The sequence below is a fragment of the Miniopterus natalensis genome, chromosome 8 (genome assembly GCF_054644295.1).
Source record: "Miniopterus natalensis isolate mMinNat1 chromosome 8, mMinNat1.hap1, whole genome shotgun sequence".
In the NCBI taxonomy this organism is placed as follows: Eukaryota; Metazoa; Chordata; class Mammalia; order Chiroptera; family Miniopteridae; genus Miniopterus; species Miniopterus natalensis.
The window spans coordinates 72,622,241-72,642,375 of NC_142088.1; the positions used below are offsets into that span (position 1 = coordinate 72,622,241).

Below are 20,135 nucleotides of genomic sequence, written 5' to 3' on the forward strand. Positions count from 1 at the left end.
ACTTTCATACCCATGTTTTAGGGGACACAATTCAACCCGCGCCACATGTGAACGGTTTATTTGCGTCCAAGTCCTTAGTGGGTCTGTGGGTCTATAGAACCCAGCATGCCTGGGCTATATCTTGAAGCCCTGTGCTGTATCTCTAACACTTCTGTCCACTCTCTTTAGGCCTCTTGACCTTCTTAAAGTGTTAAATATATTGTCCTCTTGGGGCCTCTATACACCGTGCTGCTCTGCCTGCTTACACACTACCTTCAGTGTTTTGCTGACAGTCTTCAATCAGATCTCTGCTCAAATGTATCCGCAATATATATTTTATTGTTTATTTTCATTTGTAGACTGTAAGTTCAATGATGAAACCCTCTGTTTTGTTCTCTGTTTATTGTACATGTTTATTGAATGAATAAAATAATCTTGAATTAAGTCAACAATAAAAGATTTTGGGAACCAACTCTATCTTACTTACATGTCTAGGAGAATCTAAATGTCTTGCCTTTTTCTCATTTGTTTATAAGTAAAAGCTTCATGGACCTGAGAGCAAGATCATGTGGGAGGGCAAGCTCTCGTCTCTCTGGTCCTTCCAGTCTAGTATCCATTCATAAATACACAGCTAATTATTCTTTTAGATATCCAGTGTACTCAGTAACTCATGGGACACACATTTATACACATCTCCAGTTTGGGGCATGCTTTCTCAAAGCATTATGGGATGCTATTATAAAGGAATCTCTCAAAGGGGGCCTCCAGGAGCACAGTCTGATCTCGGGAAATGCAAAATTCAGTTTACCAAACAGTTAAAAAAAGAACACTTAGTGATCTTATTTGTGAAAAGTATAATTTGACTATGGAAGATTAAGTAAGAAATGATTTATTAGAAATCAGATAGTGAAACTGATGATCTACCCCAACCCTCGGGGATGTTATCAACAATCCTGGTGACAGCAGGAGCAGCAAGCGGGAGCAAGGCAGCAGGCTGACATATCCAGAGAAACCCCTGGCAATGTGCACTAACTGCTGCACTGGGAGAATGGCTCTGTCTTCTCCAGTTTTAACATTCCTTTCTGTACTGCAAGGCCACCAGGCAGACCTGGGGCCATATAGATAGTTGACACTACCCTATTTAAAGTATCAGAATACAGTAAATGTTCTTAATGCTCAAACTAAGAATTCTTTCCTTTATTTATAATCCAAAGCTCATCCTCTTGCCACTTCTTGCTTGTCCATCCTCTCAAAAAACACCTTCCACAATTCCCTAAGAGTTCCTTAAAAGGAAAATATGGGCAACCCAACCCAAAGATGCTGTTTGTTTAGTTGCAAGCGGCATTTCTTATTACAATATATGTGGCCTGGAAGGGAGTTGTAAATATGCACAATTTGGGCAAGTTTGAACCCAATTTGAACATAATCGTGCAATCTTATTTATCTCACATCTGTCAGCCAGCTATATAAACTCATTTTTACTAGCCAATGTAATTTCAACACAGCATTTAAAATCACCCAAGTACTTATATCCATATAGTCACCTTGTATAATGTTGCTAACTTTTAAACAAATAACATCATCGTTTTAACTTATAAAACATATGTTTTACTAAAAATTAGCATCAATTTCTTTGTCATACATTTTGTTATCCATTTTATAAGGACCTTGCCAAATGCATGAGAGGCAAAGAGAACAGACTTGGGATTGACAGAAACCTAAAATGTTCCAGAAGCTTATAGAAGGAAGGAATTGTCACTGCCTGGTGACCTCAATGTTAGCTGCTAGCATACAGTGGTCCCTCGGTTTTTGAATGTGATCCGTTCCGGAAGACTGTTCCAGTTCTGAAACGCTGGAAAACCGAGGGATCCACAGACGACAGCTGGGCCCCAGGATCTTGCCCTCAACGGAAGCCCGGTGGCATGTTCGACTTCCGAAGCGTGTTCGAAAACCGAAGCATTTCCTTCCGGGTTTACGGGGTTCCTAACCCGAAATGTTCGTTAAGGGAGACGTTCGAAAACCGAGGCACCACTGTATTTATCAATAGAAATTCTTATCCCTCTCAAAACTATCCCAGTTTGAATGTTAAATTGTGCCGTTGCTCTTGTAATGAGATATTATGCTACTGAACTATTCACTGACTAGTCCAATTGCACAAGGCAAGAGGCCTGTATGTCGGTAAGGAATGCGGGTGACGGTTGTGAGAGAACATGTAACATCTAACTCTCTTGTTAAAATAAGTGAGTATAATTTATGAGTCTGCTCCCATTCTTTCTTCTGCTCTTTCCTTTGGGGAAAAATAGACAGAATACAGGAACCCTTGGGAATTTAAGTTGAAATTTTACCTGAGGCTCACTGGGGAGAAATTAGGCCCAAGTGCATTTCTTAGAGTGTGAGTGATAAACTGTGTGACCATAGAAAGGTTTAAAATCCTTACAAGCTAAGTGGAAAATTTAATGCATGCAATTGCATGAAGCCTGAAAATGCCCAGAAAATGGAATAAATAAAAAGAGATTTACAAATAGTTTCTCCGGTGATCAGAAGCCTGATTGAAAGAGACTGCCTTTTCACTTTTTGCACACCAGATTCCTCCTACTGACAAAGTGACGCCCCGTGTTAGACCAAACCAAGAACGATCCCGTGATGCTCCCACGTGGCCACAAGGAGAGGTGAGGAAGGCTGAGGGCTGCTGCCTCCCTTTCAGTTTCGCTGCAGAGTGAGAACTGCTGCTTCAGACCTCAGCCAGGAGACTTCCTTTACGACTTTTAGTTTCACTGTTGTCGTCATTCCAAAAGGAAGGCACATTTTAGTTCTGATCTGCAAGAGACAAGTGCCCGCGCGCTTGGACCAGGTTCCCTGTGAGCTCTCCAGCCAGGAGTGCGATCACACTGAATCAAATCAGTGCAACAACAGGAAAACATGTGCTGGAGAGGATGATTACGTCTCCTTTTCTCTTTCTAATATTTAATTATTTGAGCTTTTTAAGTGTTCTAAACATGCAGGCTTCACTTGAACAAGTTACATGTGAGCCAGTCTTCTAACAATTCGTTTGAAACGCTGTGTGAAATTGCCTTGATACTAGAAAAGAAAAATCCTGTATATTTAGAGGTACAATATGTATTTTTATCAAAGTATGAAATAATACAGATATGTGCCCGGCCGGGCGTGGCTCAGCAGTTGAGCGTCGACCTAGGATCCAGGCGATCCGGGTTCGATTCCCGGTCAGGGCACATGCCCGGTTGAGGGCTTGATCAATGACTCTCTTATCATTGATGTTTCTATCTCTCTCTCCCTCTCCTTTCCTCTCTCTGAAATCAATAAAGATATATTAAAAAAAAAAAAAAAGAAATAATACAGATATGTGAATTATGGCGTCTTACTGTGTAAAGTATGTCTTTTTAAGTATGTTATTCCATAATCCTGCACTTTTGGTGGGGGCCATGAAACTGAAAAACCATAAAGGCAGCAAAAATGTTTGAACAACCAGGCCCGAAGAAAATGAAAGGAAGGAAGAAACAGAGAGAAAGACAGAGAGGCAAGGAGAGAGAGGCTGAGACAGAGAGAGGCAGAGAGAAAGCGAGAGGGAAAAGGCAAACGACTTAAGCACTGCAGTCAAGGATTTTGAAAAGTAAATAATAGCAGAGGAACGATACAATTAATTGAGAAAGAAATAGAAAATACATTTGAAACAAATGTAGTAATAATATGTAAGTCCAAATGTGGTTTATTTCACAAACAATAAAATCTAGTCCAACCAGGGAGAGATACGGAGTAAAGTAGAAACGAAAGATTAGCAAGGGCATGGAAAAAAATCAAAGGTACAGAGGAAATGAAATAAATTAAAGAATTCATTCGTTTCTTCACATCAATAGAAAGCTGAAAATAATAAATGAGTCTGGGAAAGTGCAAACAGTTAAAATCAACACACAAAGTCACAGGAAACAAAAACAGACCAGTTGAGTGAGAGAAACCGAGCATGTTCAAAAACTAACCAGCCGCCTCCTCACCATGGCATCTCTAAAATCCTGCAAAGGCCAAGAACCAGAGGTTATTGAAGGTGAGTGTTATCAATATTTCAAGGAATTGATCATGCTGGTGCTATTTAAACTTGTCTGGAGCACTGAGAGCAAAGGAAAAGTCAAAACTATTTTAAAAAATCAAACATATCCTTGATTTCAAACCCAGACATATAAGTACAAAGAAAGAAAACTCATTTAAAAATATTGATTTAAGTCTCAAATAAAATAGGCTCCAGCAAAAAACTAAATTAGAAAATACCGTAGAAAAGTGGAGTTTTTTCCAAAATAAAGACTGACTTAATATTAAGAAATATATGTATATAATATGGTATAAAACATATGCTAGTATAAAAACATGCAACATGATTAAAAAATCTGGTATAAAATGTATTAGTGTAAATACACAAGGAAAGTATATATGTGCATAAAATATCTTTGTTAAGAAAGAGTCAAAATTATCCTTATACAAAGATGATGATATTATATGGTTGCTTAGTTAAGTAGTTACATTTAAAACCTATTAGAAATTCTAAATAAGTGCATCAGTACAAGTACAAAACTAATACATACAGCTTTTATATTTACAAACAACAGCCTCTTGGAAACAGAGATTTCATTTACAATGGTAAATGCATGCAAATAAATTGTAGAAAAAAATGAATAAGAAAGGTCCAGGACCTAGAGGAAGACACTGTACATACCCACCAGTTGTTCATTACTGTTCATTACCTACCTCTAAACCTACGGGCTGAAAGCGACACTAACTTTCCCTCACATGACTTGGCTGGCAGTGCCAGCTGTCCTCAGACGGAGCCGCTCACCTCGGCTCCAGGTGGTGATAGGGCCTTTACTGTGCCTGCAGGGAGTCTCGTATCTTCTAAGAAGCTTATGCACATGGTCACAGCAGGTCCTAAAAGGATGAGGATAAGCCACAGGTTATTTTAATTTGTACCTAAAATTTTGTAAAGACCCACTGAGAACCCGAGAGTTAGTTTAAAGTTTGTTTTAAGCTGCAATCATTAGAGATTCAACAGATGCGGAAGGAGGTCTCAGAGCTTCCCTTATCCAACTAAAAGCTGAAACTTCTAGGGAATGAGGATTGCCATCCGTTCCCTCTTTGGGGAGGGTAGTATTCCCAGGAGAGGGCTCTAAAGTAAACCCACTAAACTTTCCCTCTCTGGGGCGTTTCAAGGCCCTAAAAAAGGCCACTCAGACCTCCATAGACAAACATTACTATAAGTTTCTTATCTCCCAGTACTTCTAAGAAAACATTTGTCTTTCCTAAAGAAACCTATCTGTTCTTCCCATAGACACCATCTCTTCCATGTCTCTTTTCCCAGCTAAGTTAGTTATATAAGCCTTTAATTTTAATCATTTAGCAAGCTAGCTACTTCTTTTGTGTTTCTCCCTGACAGGCTCATGGCACAAGGCCAGCCTGGATTCAAGGGTTCAGAGAAATAGATTTCATCCTTGATGGGAGGAACTACACAGAATTTGTGACCACTTTTGATTTACTATATTTACAAAGGGAGATGAAATAAGTTACCTAAATACCTTGTACTTGGTCAATAAGAATAACTGTTGTAACCATTTCAACTCTTTCAAAATCAACCAGAGTTGTAACCATTTCAACTCTTTCAAAGTTAAAGAGATTGAAAAAATGTTGGCCTGGCTGGGCGTGGTTCAGCGGTTGAGCATCAGCCTAGGGTCCAGGCGATCAGCGTTCAATTCCCAGTCAGGGCACATGCCTGGGTTGCGGGCTTGATTAATGACTTTCTCATCATTGATGTTTCTATCTCTCTCTCTCCCTCTCCTTTCCTCTCTTTGAAATCAATAAAGATATATTTAAAAAATAATAATAATAATAAAATAAAATGTTGGCTGATTATTTTTCTTTAACACTTAACAAGTTAATGCTAAACCTCATATGTAAAAATGCTAAACCTCATATGTAAGAGCAGGCATACATAGTAGTTATAAAATTAATAAGGATAATAAATAATGATAAAATAATTTTAATTAATAGTAATATTTCTACATACATTAAAACATTATAGAACAGTAATAGAAACACTTGATGCTGGCACAGAAGTCATCAGATAGATAAGTAAACATATCATAAATCTATCATTTAAAAACCATAAAAAAGCTATGAATTATTCACTGAATGGTAACTGAACAATTGGCAAACAAAGTAAAAATAAAATAATACTAGATTGCTATACGATGATTTATACCACTCTCCCCTAAGAAAATAAAGCCAGAGTACAATACAGAGAAATATATTTTATTATCTTAGAGAAGAAAAGGTTTTTCTAAATAAAAAAGAAAATTCCAGAATTCATAAATTTTATAAATTTTTATTACGTAAAATTAAAAATGTATACATAAAAAAAAGGATACCAGAAGTCAAAATAGTAAATAAAGGTATTGAGAAACACAAAAAAAGCAATTAAGAACTAATAATAAGAAAGATGTCAGAAGCTCACTAGGAAAGAGAAGAGGCAAAGGATATGAGTAGGGAGTGTGATCGATAATTTTATGTGTGAACTTGAGAGATGCTCAGGTAGTGGGTAAAACCTAGGTTCTGGGCGTGTCTGTGAGGGTGTTTCTGGGAGAGATTAGAGTTTGATTCAGGAGACTGAGTCTAGAGGCCGGCCCTCTTCCCTGTGGGTGAGCCCCATCCAGCCCAGGCCACTGAGGGCACCGGGAAGCAAAGGGCAAAGGAAAAGTTCATTGCGCCTCTCTTCTTGGTGTGGGCTGTTCGTTGTCTCCTGCCCTCAGACCTCAGAGCTCCTGGTTCTCCAGCCTCTGGGCTCCTGGACTTAAACTAGCAGCCCCCGGTTCTCAGGCCTTTGGAATAGGATTGAATCATACCATTGGCTTTTCTGGGTTTCCAGCCTGCAGGTGGCTAACTGTGGGATTTCTCAGCCTTCGTAACTATGTAAACCAGTTCTAATAATAAATAGTCTCTCCTTCTCTCTCTCTCTCCTTACACATATGGTTCATTCTATTTCTCAGGAAAACCAAGGAGTTAAAAAATTTAAGATCAAATGTATAAACCAATGAAACAATTCACTCATAATTAGAATAAACTGACTCATAAATAAAATAAAACAAGTTATAAGCTCATATCACACTATACCAGCATTTTTTAAAAAAAATTATAATATATGATATTGCCAAGCATTATGAAGAAATAAGTTAAACACTTACTAACTTTTAGTAGGAGGGCAAGTTAGTGAAAGCAATTTTGCAACAGTTAACACAAAATGTAAATATACATACTCTTTGTTCGGCTATAATGTTTTGACTTCCAACTTAAACAGAATCAGGCAAAGAGAAGGGTCTATTAGGTCAGGTTCTCAAAATATCCTGGAGATAGACTAGCTAGACTCAGACCCAAATAATACAATTAAGATACAGTGCCCCTGGTTTCTTTGCTCTGATTTTCTTTTGTGACCCCTCAGACAGATTTTCTTCATAAGGACAAATCTATTTAAACACATTATTGCACAGAGACGTTTTTACAGGTTAGCAGAGCCTTGTGTAAGAGGATGTTTATTGTAGCCTGTGTTATATGGAAAATCTGTGTGTGTGTGTGTGTGTGTGTGCATCCCATTATTAAGGGCTAGGTTAAACAAATGGGAAAATTCATATAATAGAATAAGTAATTTAAAAAGAAAAAAAATAGGTTCATCTACCTATGCCAAAATGTAAATTTTCACCAAGGCATTGTTTTAAACATAAAGTTTTATTACTGTGTGTACAGTTGGCTTTCATTTACCATTATTTAAAACAGTAAATAGATATATTTATATGAAAAAGTTTGTTAGAAATATAGACAACTCCTAAGATTACAGGCTCTTAAGAAATGGAAACATGGTTCTTGCTGGGTGGTAGTTTATACCTAATTGTAGGATCTTTTGTGTTTGAAATATTTTAAAAAATAAAACAATAGGGTAATTTTATTAAAAACCACTAACTCTGCTCAGAAATACTTTACAGTTTACTATGGGAAGGGCCAGATAAATAAATGTTCTTATAGGGGAGCTAGGGATGTTCTTAATAAAATGCAACTTTTAAGCTGTAGTTTAAGGAATGAATACGTTTTGAGCTCAGATTAGTAGAGGGACATGACATCAAACTCATGCCGTTAAAGTGAATTACTCAATCTGTAACTGGCATAACATGTTTTTATTGTGTATTTAGGCAAATTTAGAAAATTTGCAAAAAATAATTAAAGAAAAACATTATTTTATATGTACTTCCAAAGAACATAATTTGTACATAATTCTAATCAGTCAGACTTTTTTTAGACATCCAACTTAAGCAAAATTAAGCAATGAGAGGGATTGATTAGCTCATGTTCTGAAAATGTCTTGGAGATAGACTAGCTAAGCCCAGGGCACAAACAACACAATTAGGATAAATACACCCTTTATCTCCTAGCTCTGCTTGTTTTGCCTTAAATTCAGATGGACTTTCTCCACAAGGTAGAATCCAACAGTTCCAAAATATATGTTGATGATGTTTCGGGCTTCTCTGAGACAAATGTTAAAGCTAGTCAATTCCTTTTGTTTCACTGCAAAGGCGACTGGTCTACTGAATTCAGGACAGCATAAGTTAGGGAACAGGCACTCAGATCCTATTGCACAGAAAGACAACACGGCCGGGAGGAAGGAGCGCCCCTGGCATTGAGTTTGTAGCCTGGCTCTGTCCGTATTGTTCTGTGATTCCCAACAAATATGGTCTTTCTTTTTCTTTTCTTGTTTTAAGTTTCTTTATCTTTATTGTTGAAAATATTACAGATGTCCCCTTTTTACCCCCATTGATCCCCTCCACCCTGCATCCATCCCACTCCCAGGCCTTCCCCAGATCAGTGTCTGTGTCCATGGGTTATGCTTATAAACATATAAGTTCTTTGATAAATCTCTCCCCATTGCCCCCCCCCCCCACACCTTCCCTCTGAGATCCCTCAGTCTGCTCCATGCTTCTATGTCTCTGGATCTATTTTGTTCATCAGTTTATTTTGTTTATTATATTCCACATATAAGTGAGATCATCTGGTCCTTGTCTTTCTCTGACGGGCTTATTTCACTTAGCATAATACTTTCTAGTTCCTTCCATGCTGTCCCAAAGGTTAAAAGATCTTTCTTTTTTACAGCTGCGTAGTATTCCACTGTGTAAATGTCCCATAGCTTTTTTATCCACTCATTTACTGATGGGCACTCGGGCTGTTTCCAGATCTTAGCTATTGGAAATTGCGCTGCTATGAACATAGGGGTGCATAAGTTCTTTGTGATTGGTGCTTCGGGTTTCTATGGAGTTTCCTCAAAAGAGTACAAATTGAACTGCCATTTGACCCACCATTTGACCCATGGTCTTTCTTTTGATCTCAGGTTCCTTCCATTTGTATAAAATGGATACAAGATATGTATTGCCAGGGTTGTTTGGAGAGTTCAAGTGTAAATACAGCCCTGTTCGCATAATGACATTTAGTTCAATGGTGGACTATATAAGATACTGGGACCCTAAGATTATAATGGAGCTGAAAAATTCCTGTCTCCTAGTGATGTCATAGCTGATATAATGCCATAGCACAAGGTTGAAAATAACCAGCAAGGCTGTGGCTGAGATGCCAAACAACTTCAGCCTGGGTGTAGATAAAGATGACATTGAAGAGCTCCAAGAGATGGTTCTGAGGAACTGACTCATGAGAATTTATTGGACCTCTAACAGGAACACAAACTGAAAAGGAACCAAGAAAAAGGGAAACTGTAGGGACACCCCTTCTCCCTCCCCAGGGAAATACATAGTGAAAGGTTTAGCAGAAGCTTTGGCAGCCCTCAATAAGCTCCTTAAAAGTTTGAAAACATGACATTAACCAAAGGACATACATGCATGTACGCATAGCCCATGGACACAGACAATAGTGTGGTGAAGGCCTGGGCTGGAGTGGAGGCTGGGTGGAGAGAGCAAAGGCAAGGAAAATGGGGAACATCTGTAATACTGTCAACAACAAACAACAAAATTGAAAGAGAAAGGAAAAAAAATGTTTGAAAACATGGACCCCAACACCAAGCGATTTTCCTTAATAGAGAGGATTGTTCATGTTGCAATATCTGCTTATAAGCAAATTTACGATAAAAAAAAGAAACGAACCAAGCAAACCACCACAGACATATTCCTGAAAAGAGTGACACCTCCTCAAGAAGACCCTGGGGCAGGACCTTCAGGGGTGTTCCAGAATAAGGCAATGTCATCATAGGAGATGACAGTCCCATGCCTCTTCTTGTCAATGGAGATCTTCTAGTGGGACATATGTGGAGTGGAAGACAGTGATCCTGATGGATCCTGACCCTGTGTCAGCCTAGGCTAATGTGTGTGCTTGTGTCTTATATTTTAACAAAACAGGTTAAAAAGAAAAATCATATACAAAGAATGAGAATGTAAAGAAAGAAAACATTTTTGTACAGCTGTGCAATGTGTTTGTGTTGTATGATGTGTGGTTAGAAAAGAGTTAAAAAGTTTAAAAAATTAAAGTTTAAAAGTAAAACAGTTACACTAAGCTAAAGTTAAAAAAAAATTAAGATAAATTTAGTGTGGCTTAAGTATACAATATATATAAAGCCTACAAGAGTGCCCAGTAATGTCCTAGGTCTTCCCATTCACTCACTGACTCACCCAGAGCAACTTCCAGTCCTGCAGGCTCCTTTCCTGGTAAGTGTCCTATACAGATGTGCCAGTTGTTATATTTTTACTGCATTTTTACTATACCTCTTCTATATTTAGATAGACACATCCTTATCATCGTGTTACAGCTGCCTACAGTGTTCAGTACAGTAGCATGCTGGACCGGCCGTGGCCTAGGAGCAATAGGCTAGCCCACACAGCTAGGTATGCACCAGGCTGTACCACTTCGGTCTGTGCGAGTGCATCCTGTGATGGCCACATAAAGATGAATTCCCTACGGATCCATTCCTCAGAAGGCACCCCTGTCCTCAAGCGACACATGACCGTATGAAGGACTCACCATGTCTGTGGAATCACAGCCTTGGTTTAATATAGGATATTTTCCTTTCCCCCTCCCTTGCAGATGCTTAGTTCCTGCTCTTTACAGCCCCTGCTATTCGAAACTTTTTCTCAGCTTGAGTGCTTGCACACATGCTCAGTTTCCATTTTCTAACCTAGCCGTTGCCTTTATCCGAAATACTTCTGGATTCTTACTTCTCAGAACGAAAGTTCCTGCCACACCAGGCAGCTTCACAGTGGGCAGCCTCTGCCCTGAACGAAGAATCCTGGAGGCCAGGCCCCTGGGTGCCTGAGGGGGGGAGCTCCTGCAGAGGTTAGCAGTAGCGTCAGGTGAGAACTGCCCTCACCCCTGATTGAATGGGCAGACCGTTCTCAGACTTAATAACGTAGTTTGTAAATGACCTGGGATAACCATGATCCCCAAAGCCTTAGGAGATGGACCTGGTGAATGTCCTACTAGTGAGTAGATACAAAAGATCCCTAATCGGGGTTATCTAGCCAGAAAAGCCCAGATCTCAAAACAGAGAGAAGCTGGCCACAGTCGAAGGGGAAAGAAGCCAGGATTCACCACAAAACCCTCTGGATACCCAAACGATTAATTCAACAAGACCAACTGTAAAATGTATTTTAATTAAATGCTGAGAACCTAAACCAACATACTTTTTGTTCTTGTGCTAAACTATCCTAGGAGGGAAAGTATTTTCTCACTTTTCTGCTAAATAATACTGGACATGGCAAAAAACAAAACAAAACAAAAAACACCAAAAAAACAACTAGTTGCTTGCTCCAGGAAATATATGGTTGTATATGTCAACTACAGAATTTACTTTTTAAAATGAACAGTTTTCCCATCAAGGCTTGCTTTCAAACCCTCACTTCACTTTACAGTGTTATAATCCAAAATTTTTCAAAACCCTCACTTCACTTTACAGTGTTACAGTGCCCATCAATCCAAAATTTTAGGTTGTATATGTTCTCCGCCTCATCTCAACCAAGTCCTCACTTTGTGAGACTTCCCTTAAAATCACCCAGCCTGGGCTATAAACCTGAAAAAGACTGGGCCCCAATTTTCCCATTTTAAGACACTGTTATAAATTGGTCAAAACAGTGTTCTCCCTGACTGCTCAGCTTTGCTTGAAAAAGCTGTTACTGGAGGTCTTAGGGGGGCGCTGAGACTCGACTACATCAATAAAGACATTTTGGAATATAGGTCAAAAGGTGCCAGATGTTAAAATCGAATGTTTTTATGTTTGCAGTTAACCTTTTGATGGCTGCTACACATCTCATCACCATCACCTAAATGATGACGCTTTTTAGAGCCACCCTCATTCCGTGGGCTTTTTCTATGTATGGCTGAGGAAGCTGACATCTAAGGATGATAAATGAACGGTCAACACTGATACATGGAATTAAGGACACAGCCAGGGCTAGAGTCACATTTCCCATCTTTCAAACTTAATTGTTTCATTCCATTAAAATTATGCAGATCTCTGAGGAACGCGATATATTTTTTATAAAGTATAAGACTTGAAATTACTCAATGAAATTCAAAATGTTGACTGAGGCACTGTAAAGATGCTACTGTCGGTAAGAATGCTACCAAAATGCAGTTCACTAATTTTAGGGATATGTGTAGAATCCTGGAGTAGAATTCTCAAACTTATCCGACAGTAAGAAAGCTCAGAATTCCTGTTAAAATTATCCTGTCTATGCCTGGGCCCTCCTTGATCTACCCAACACTTTCACGAGGTGCCTGAGAGCCTCCTTTCTAAAGAGGCTGTCAGACGGTTCTTGACCTCGGGCGAGTGTGGGACATGAAGCGTTCTAGGCCAGTGGCTCACAATCCTCTCTGCACCCTCGAGTCACCTGGGAAGCATTTTTAAAAACCACTCAAGCCTGCCTATACCCTAGATCAAGCACATCAAATCTTTTAGCAGAGCCCCAAGCAGGTATGTTTTTATATCTCCCCAGGTCATGCTAATGGGCATTTAGGACTGAGACCTAGTGTGTCAAAATAGAGCTTCTCATTTATGTACATACAAATCTTGGTAAAATGCAAATTATAATTCAACCGACCTGGGGTAAGTTCTGAAATTCTGCGTCTCTAACAACTTTCCAAGGGAGGCTGATGCTGCTATTCAGCAGACCACACGTGAGTCGCAAGAAATTGGAACAGGAATTCTCTAAGTCTGATTTCCAATCCAGCAGCATCAGCCTCGCCTGGAAAGTAGTGAAAATACAAAAGGGTGGGGTGGGGCGTCACCCCGATCCTACCCCATCAGAAACCTTGGGGTTCCAGAGATCTTGCCCTTACCACACGCCACTGTGTCCTCACACCAATAGCAGATTCGCTGTCATTTACTTTACACACTGAGCTTCCACCTCTGATTTTGCTTAAGAAATCCTGAGAGCAACAATTAATAAATAAAAATCAGTATGTAGATAGATAAATGAAAGCCTCATATGCACAGAAAACTTCTGGATTTGGAATCAGAAGACCAAATTTAAAATTGCAGCTCAATGTCCTTAGTTATGTGGGCTTGGGTGAATCATGGAATCCCCAGGCTCAGATTTCTTATCTGAAAAGAAGTTAAAAGGAATACTAATATCTTCCTTGTCTACCTTACACGTTAGCTGGGAAGAACCAAGTTATTATTGTAGTTTGTGCAAACATATGCTTGGTAATGATAGGCAGAGTGGGTAAAAAAGTGTAAAACTTAAACTTGGTTCCAGCGACACAGGCTTTTAACCTATTTAAAAACAAAAGTCCAGTAAACACTAAGAAAAGCAAAAAGGTGCTAAAAGAAACAAAAGAAAGGATAGCAGGGGTTACTGAAGACCTTTTTGGCGCTTTACATACAGCATTTCATTTTTCCAACATCGTAATACATCGCAAGTGAGGAAATGGGGATTGAAAAGAAGTGAAGTGAACGGCCTTTGGGGCTACGTTAAGGGGCTGAGGTGTGAGAAGCCCTAAGTTTGGGGAATGCTCTGTTAGTAGCTCTGTGACCATTAATTAAAACTCTGTCTCGGTATGTTTCCAATTCAATGGAGACAATACCCATCACACCAAGTGCTTAGTGTCCACACATTCAAAAAAATATGTGAAACTGCCGCAAACATGTCAAGGTTTTTAAACAATAAGACGTACTGTTACGCAAAACAGAATGTAGGAAACCTCGCAGGAAAGACTACAATAGCTTTAATATTTCACTAAACTTACTTCCATCGCTCCGACGTGAGCACAGCAAAGACAGCGCTGACCTGCCGAACAGACACGTCCTAAACCTTCATCCTCATGCATTTTTAACCTCACCGGTTACTCCGATGAATATTATTTATTCGCTCATCATTCGGAGGCCCCGGACCTAATCGTGGTGAAGCTGTGGGCCTGGCTCCTGCCCCTGTCCTTTTACCTGGAGGAGGGACAGGGACGAGCGCGCTGTTTCCCGCGGAGCTGTGCGGTCCCACTGCCCTTGGCGCCCCTGGAGCCGCGTTCCTGGGGAGGGCCCGCGCCCCGCGCCCCGGGCCCCGCGCCGCCTCCCGCCCCGCCAGGCGCTCTGCGCCCGCGCGGCCGCGGTCCCTGCGCGGGGAGGGGTCCCGCTGCGCGGGGAGGGGTCCCGCTGCGCGGGGAGGGGCCCCGCTGCGCGGGGAGGGGCCCCGCCGCGGCCGGGGCGGCAGGAGCGTCGGCGAGCTCTCCCACTCTCACGAGCGAGGCCCTCTCCCCGCCCTTTCCAGGGCGCCCGACTCCGTTCCCGCCGGCGCGGGCCTGTCGCTCCCCGAGCCCCGCGCCCCGCGCCCCGCGCCCCGCGCCCCCCGCCCCGGGGCGCGCCCCTTCTGGGCGTCAGCCCGCCCCGCTCTGCCTCCTGCTTTTCAGGGGCGATTCCTTACTTACCTCGGCAGCAGCGCTGTGCCTGTAAAACCTCTTTTAGAGACTAGAATGGTACCGTTCGGGGTGCGGGGCGCCTGGGGCGAGCCTTCCAGGTCCAGCTCAGCCGGAGCGGCCCGAGCGCTGCGGAGCCGGAGGAGCGGGGGGCGCCGCGGGGAGGGCGCCGCCGGACCCCTGGAGAAGCCGCCGCGGCCCATCGGGGCTCCCGGGGGCTGCTGCGGGGCCGAGCCGGCCGCGCCCTCTGCTCCCGCCACCTCGTTGGCCCCCGGGGAAGGGAGCCGGCTCGGCCTCCACAGCGCCTTTAGGCTGGCCGTTTCCAGTCCCCCCCTCCGGCTGTGCCCGAATCAGGCCGACCCCGTGCAAGCTGGTGGGTGTCTCTGCGGGAAGGGGGACCAGCAGGTTGTCACTTCGTAGGCTTCTCCCAAGGCACAGCCCCTTGCCAGTGCCACGCTTAAAACTCACCTGTGTAGCGCGGAACTATAAAAGACTTGAAAATCATGAACTGAGAGCCATAAGTAGAGTTTTTGTTATTATTTTTATTTTTCCAGTTGAAGGGGTTGTGTTGACCCTTGGACCCTGCTTGGGTAACATTTTGTCGTATCACCTCCTGGCTTTGTCTCAGTGGAGACACAGGCTCCCCATCCTTGGAAACTTGGCCTTAATGGTATCCCAAGGTGGCCATAACCTGAAAAACTGCAAGTAGAAGTTCAAGTGGTTTATTCTTAGTATTACTAGTGAGCTTTAGGATTTATTTTTGTGAGAATGGGAAATATGGGTAGGTTTAGAGATTTTTATTATATCAAAGTGATCTGGAAGCATATAGAAGTCATTGCAATATACTTTATCTAAACATAAACAGAATATTTAGAGAAAATAAATATAGTAAATATATATTTTTTTCCTTAAAGTACACTTTTTTTTGTTTTAACTGGCAACCTGGAAGAATATCTATCAATTATGTAAGTGGTGGATTAATCAGTGGTGAAATAAACTGAGGAAAATAGTAATAGTGTGTGGTTTAAATATATACATTTATATAAATTCAACTTTTTTTCTTCAGTGAGGAGTATTAGCAGAGGCCATACCATCAGGGAAGGGGAGGTGAAGAGATTGTTAAGCACATTTGGGAACCCTTATTTCATTCTGCTTCTGGTTAGGTTCCAGCAAGTGAGAAACTCTTTGGAGAGGGCAGTATGCCATGTGCTTCCCGGGAGGGTAGACCTGACTTGCTCTGCTTCTAGCTTAGTGAATTTGGGCTTCAACAGATGAATGCAGGAACTTGTGTATAACTCATAAAATATACTGACATTGCAGAACAGAAGAAATGAGCCAAACTGTTCTACCAAGAAATGAGCTAACACTTTGTTCCTCATAGTTTGGGCATTGGCCCTATGAAAGGGTCCCATCTTGGAAGGATCTGCCCTTGACAAGATTATGTGGAGGGGTCCCCCCGTGAAGAGTTTCTTGAGCCTGCAGCTTAAGGGCTATTACAGTTAGTCATGGAAACAACTGCAGGTATTGATTACCTGGTAGTGTGTAGGGGTCTTTGAAGAACACGCAAAAGTGTCTCATGAGAAGAAACACTTGAGTAACTTGGTATGCCAAATACTAACACCACAGTGCAACTCTACTAACGAAACCATTTCTAAACTTGTTCCACCCTTCTTTTTATTTATTTCTGGAGAAGCCAAAGGTAGTGGTGAAGAGAGGGTTACGAGAAGTGCACACAGATAGGAAGAGAAGGGAGGGCTGAAAAATACCTAAACGCATGAGGCCCCAGGGTATTACATATTTATTATATTCTAAATGTAGGTACTGCATGTAAGAGGTATTCACTGAGAATATTCTATAAAAAAGACATATGAAATGCTCCGTATTCATAAGGTTTTAATTTGTCCACCTATTGGTCACACCCATTCTGGTCCCATATGTTCTCTGTTCAAGCACAAAAATAAAGCCCATGATGTTCCTTAAGTTGATGGGCAAGCTACAGTTGATGTCCCTGTAGAGAACAAGAGTGTCATTGATATCTTCCACAGAAGATGTTCTGTCAATGAACTTTGCTTGAACCTCAGTTCTGGTTCTCATAAAAATATCACCAGTGGGAAAGGCGCTGTGGCTGAGGAACAGACAGAACACAGGAACAGTGTATACACAGATTTCGGGTAGTGTGGAGAGTGCGGCCCTTTCAGGCCTCTCTACTCTACCTCGAGTACATTAACTGACCCATCTCCTTCCCACTGCTTATTCCTGTGTGCTTCAAACTGATTTTAATATACCATGTGATTCAAGCATTTTCATTTGTTATGGGATCAGTTCTATTTTTTGAGCTCTGGGATTGCTTGCATAGTAATGTGCTTGTAGACTATCACTGACCTGACACAAAATCCATATAATAGCTCCTCATGCTATAGTCTAGCTTCCTTTCAAGGCTTGTAACAAAATACCTGCTAGTGGGTTTGTATATTATCTTCCTTACTTGATACGTTATAAAAACCATGAAGCTATGAAATATGTCTTTAGTGCCTTGTAGAATGTCCAGGATATACCAGACATTCAATAAATATTTTTGACTATATAGATAAATACATATTAATAGGCAGTAGGGTACTTTTGATTTAGAAATGTTTTTGAATTAAAGAAGAGTTGTGGAACTAGTACTGGGAATTTCCAAATACCTTTCACCCAGCTTCCTCTAATGGTAAGATCTTACACATTATAATTATCAAAGCATAGAAATTAGCATTTATACACTATTAATGAAACCACAGACTTGACTCATTTTTCAGCAGATTTCCACTAATGTAATTTTCCATTTCAGGATCCAATCCATGAAGCCCAATTGTACTAGGCGTTGTGTGTCTTCTTCTTGAACTAAGAAATAGTGGCAATTCCCTTATATTTCATAACATTGATTCTTTAAAGAATACTTTTCAGGTATTTTGTAGACTATCCCTTGATTTGTATGTGTCTGATGTTTTCTCATTATAAGTTATATATTTTTGGTCATGTGCCATTTCTCCTATGCCATATCAGATGATACATGAGGCATCAAATTCTTATTACTATTCATTACTCTTTAGCATACTGATCCCAATTACTTTAAATCATCTATCAATTTCTACATGTGTCAATCATATATGAATTGAATTCTGATAATCGCTTTGTCTCTCAAGAGCACATTGGTGTGTTTTTTGCCTTTTTGTATTTTTATATTTTCTTTTCCTTTTTCTTTCTTTCTTTTTTATTTTTAAATAAACCAGTTAGCCCGGCTTGGCATGGCTCAGCGGTTGAGCGTCGACCTAGGATCCAGGAGATCAGGGTTCGATTCTTGGTCAGGGCACATGCCCGGGTTGTGGGCTAGCCGGTCAATGACTCTCCCATCATTGATGTTTCTATCTCTCTCTCTCTCTCCCCTTTCCTCTCTCTGAAATCAATAAAGATATATTTAAAAAATAAATAAATAAATAAACAAACCAGTTATCTTTTGTAGCAGAGATCAGACTGAGGTAAATAGATTTTACAACCTAGAAATGGGAACACTTTTCCTTTTACTAGGTCTTTGAGGCCGGGGGTTGGGCTAATCTGATTGGAACCTGGGCTGGGTCTGATGTGTTGTTTTTGCTTTGTTTGTAGTTTGTTGTTGTAATGTTACCTCGGGTGTCACAGGTGTTAAATTACCTAGGGGATACTTTGGGTTTAATATGGGGGCTGGTTTGTCAGATAGTTTTTTCCAGTGTCTCTTCATTCTCAGATCTAGGGCTTTCCAATCGGCTGTACCTCTGCAAGTGTCTGTCTCTTACAAGTTACATGTTTCAAGATATTTGTAGCATGGGGAAGGGTTATCACTGTGGGGCATTTTCCGTTGTTTTCAGTCTCAGACACACCCCATGGCCCTGAACCTCGAGAATGCAGTCTTTTCAATGCTCCCTTTTCTCCCCTTAATTCTGACTCCAGAAGCTCTTCCCTGTCCTTCCCCAGAGTGAGAAGAATTTTTCCTGCACTTTCTCGGCAGCCTCGGGTTCCCACTGGCACTTCCAGCTCTGGGGTGTCTGTTGCCTTCTCTGCACAGATTAAGGCTTTTGCAAAGTGAGGTCCCTTCTTGGTTTCCCACCTCTCCTGAAGCAGCTGCTGTTCCCCTCCCCCAGTTCTAGTGTGAAATATGAGAAAGACTTTCTGGTGACTCTCCTAATATTTTCTGGGAAAGTATTATGGGATTGAGAGGGTCTGGACCCCACCTCCGTTCACAGTCTCCAGGGATTTCACCCTCTCTCAACACTGTTTATAAACTGGCCTCTCCCCAAGCCACCAGTGCCTTAGATGGACGCTCCTCCCCTGTGTAAGCGTGCATCTTCCCCGGGTAAGCCAGTGCTGCTCTTGCCTCTGCTCCTAAAGTCACCTGCCTTCTCATTTTGTATTTGGTGATTGCTCTGCATCCTCAGTGTGCTCGGGGATTCAAGAAAAGTATTGAACTTGCTGTCTGCCTGGCCGTTTCCATGTTTGAAATCCTCGCTCTTTCCAACTCTCTCTATTGCCTAATGAAAACCCAGAATTCAAGCCGCCCACCCCCACCCTGCCTCTCAAAATATGTTTTTGAAGATGTTTTGCAACAGGAGAACTGGCTAGGAGCCAAGGCTGAGAAGCTGTAAAACTAAACTTTAGATTTTGTGGTGTAGTAATACGAACACAAAACCTGAAGTCTGAAGTTCAAGTTGCTTTCCCCTACTCTCTCTTTTGGACACGTCAGCCTCCAGTGCCCTCGTCTGTATAAGGTGTCAGGTGTATAGACCTCACATTGTAGCCCTCCACTAGTGGTTATCAGCTCAGGGGGCTATTTGGGGAGTAAGCAAATAACATGAGGGTCGGAGTCAAGGAAGGGAAGCAGCCCCTGCCACCTTCAATTGAAGGGCCCCTGGACTTAGCGAGGTGTGGATAAGAGGTACCAGTGAGCTTTAACTTGGAGAGAAGATGACAAAGACAATGAAAACCAGGGATTATGCATGTAAAATATACAATGCAAATAATATTTCTTGTTTTGGATTTTTAATTCAAAAAAATTTAGGCTTATGAGGGGAAAGCAAGCCTAGGAATTTGAGGTTGTAGTAATAGAAATCTCATTAAAACTGTCAGGCTCTCAAAAGGATGAAAGGAAATAAGATTAAAATCAAAGACAACGTGGTGCTAAAAGTGGTTGTATAAAGGTAGTGTGGGAT

General features: G+C 41.2%; 1 long non-coding RNA gene across 1 annotated transcript; it reads right to left on the minus strand.

Moving 5' to 3' along the window:
- Nucleotides 1-572: 572 nt before the first annotated feature.
- On the minus strand, nt 573-14,395 carry LOC107526914 (uncharacterized). Its single transcript, XR_001602231.2, has 3 exons — nt 14,257-14,395; nt 4,732-4,908; nt 573-2,796 (listed from the first exon to the last, which is right to left on the minus strand). It is a non-coding gene; the product is annotated as an uncharacterized LOC107526914 (long non-coding RNA).
- Between the last annotated feature and the right edge of the window lie 5,740 nt (nt 14,396-20,135).